The sequence below is a fragment of the Notothenia rossii genome (genome assembly GCF_949606895.1).
Source record: "Notothenia rossii genome assembly, chromosome: 1".
NCBI classification, from domain to species: Eukaryota; Metazoa; Chordata; class Actinopteri; order Perciformes; family Nototheniidae; genus Notothenia; species Notothenia rossii.
Genome location: NC_136912.1, coordinates 94628607 through 94631106, shown reverse-complemented (window position 1 = coordinate 94631106; position 2500 = coordinate 94628607).

Sequence of the window (2500 nt, the reverse complement as noted above, 5' to 3'; positions counted from 1 at the left end):
TCCTGTCTGTCTTCTTCTGCCTATCCCTTTAGTGTTTACTCCCTGTTTGTCTGTCGTCTTTTGTTCCCTTTAGTGTTTACTTCCTGTCTGTCTTCTTCTGATGTTCCCTTTAGTGTTTACTTCCTGTCTGTCTTCTTTTGCTGTTCCCTTTAGTGTTTACTTCCTGTCTGTCTTCTTCTGCTGTTCCCTTTAGTGTTTACTTCCTGTTTGTCTGTCGTCTTCTGTTATCTTTAGTGTTTACTTCCTGTCTGTCTTCTTCTGCTGTTCCCTTTAGTGTTTACTTCCTGTCTGTCTTCTTCTGATGTTCCCTTTAGTGTTTACTTCCTGTTTGTCTGTCATCTTCCGTTCCCTTTAGTGTTTACTTCCTGTCTGTCTTCTTCTACTGTTACCTTTAGTGTTTACTTCCTGTCTGTTTTCTTCTGCTGTTCCCTTTAGTGTTTACTTCCTGTTTGTCTGTCGTCTTCCGTTCCCTTTAGTGTTTACTTCCTGTCTGTCTTCTTCTGCTGTTCCCTTTAGTGGTTACTTCCTGTCTGTCTTCTTTTTTAAATTATTACATTACATTACTTTTAGCTGACGCTTTTATCCAAAGCAACTTACAATAAGTGCATTCGACCAACAAAATACAACCTTGAAGAAAACAGAATCATATAAGAACATCAGGTTTCATAGAGCCAAAACATTTCAAGTGCTACTCAACTGGCTTTAGATAAGCCAGCCCTTTATTAGTATATAAGTGCTTTGTTAGTAATTCTACCTCTCGAAGTGGAGTCCAAAGAGATGAGTTTTCAGTCTGAAGAAGATGTGTAAGCTTTCTGCTGTCCTGATTTCAATGGGGAGCTCATTCCACCATTTTGGATCCAGGATAGCAAACCCACGTGTTTCTGCTGATGGGAACTTGGGTCCCCCTCGCAGTGCGGGTGCAGCGAGCTGTTTGGCTGATGCAGAGCGGAGTGCACGAGCTGGGGTGTACGGTTTAACCATGACCTGGATGTAGGAAGGGCCAGATCCATTCAGCATGGTACGCAAGTACCAGTGTCTTGAAGTGGATTCTAGCAGTTACTGGAAGCCAGTGAAGGGAGCGGAGGAGCGGCGTGGTGTGGGAACATTTAGGAAGGTTGAAGACCAGACGAGCCGCTGCATTCTGGATGAGCTGCAGAGGTCGGACGGCACATGCAGGTAGACCAGCCAGGAGGGAGTTGCAGTGAGGCGTGAGATGATGTTTTTCCCTTTAGTGTTTACTTCCTGTCTGTCTTCTTCTGCTGTTCCCTTTAGTGTTTACTTCCTGTCTGTCTTCTACTGCTCTTCCCTTTAGTGTTTACTTCCTGTCTGTCTTCTACTGCTCTTCCCTTTAGTGTTTACTTCCTGTCTGTCTTCTACTGCTCTTCCCTTTAGTGTTTACTTCCTGTCTGTCTTCTACTGCTGTTCCCTTTAGTGTTTACTTCCTGTCTGTCTTCTTCTGCTGTTCCCTTTAGTGTTTACTTCCTGTCTGTCTTCTACTGCTCTTCCCTTTAGTGTTTACTTCCTGTCTGTCTTCTACTGCTCTTCCCTTTAGTGTTTACTTCCTGTCTGTCTTCTACTGCTCTTCCCTTTAGTGTTGACTTCCTGTCGGTCTTCTTCTGCTGTTCCCTTTAGTGTTGACTTTCTGTCTCTCTTCTTCTGCTGTTCCCCTTAGTGTTTACTTCCTGTCTGTCTTCTTCTGCTGTTCCCTTTAGTGTTAACTTCCTGTTTGTCTTCACAGAAAAAGCTGTATTACAAAATAAAAGCCTCCACTTTCAGTATAAAAGTCTCTGAACAAGTTCTGAATAGGGTTTTTTAAATGATGATTGAGAAACTTTAGCCTCAGACTGTTTAAGGTCTTGCTTAGATTACAATTTACTATTATAAAGAAAATATGGAGTTATACAGTTCCGTATTAAAACCAAACAAACAAAAACTTCCAACTTTTATTTCCACTTTACAGAAACAGTCCAGTTCCTCATCCCTCCTGCAGGTTATATATATTATCCAAAAAAATACAGAACACTTTCTTCAAAACTTGTTTTTGTGTGTGTGTTGATCCTCTGCAGCAGAAAGGTTTGAGACGTTGTTTTGTTGTGAAAGACTGAAGGGTAACATCCTCACCTTGCTGCCCTGCTGTTGTCTTCCATAAATTAGACAATGTTGGGTTTTATAGTCGTTCCTCTCTGCCTCCATGTTTATTACCCCTTCGCTATTGATATTAAAATGCAGGAGGGGCCTGATGCATTTTTCTGTCATCTCTCTTTCTGACTTTAATAATACTATAAAGCTTCCTGCTGTGGACAGAAAGAGAGAGAGGGGGGGGGGGGGGGGGGGTGAATACATTACGAAAAAGGGGTTAATATATGGTGTTGGTATATATCACATCCAAACTAAACCAGATCCCCTTTCAGTTTTAAACATTCAGCCTTTTAAAGGCAGGAGTCAAGTAGGGTCAGATCCATCTCATTTTACTGCCAGTTCCCTCCCCCTCCATGTGCAC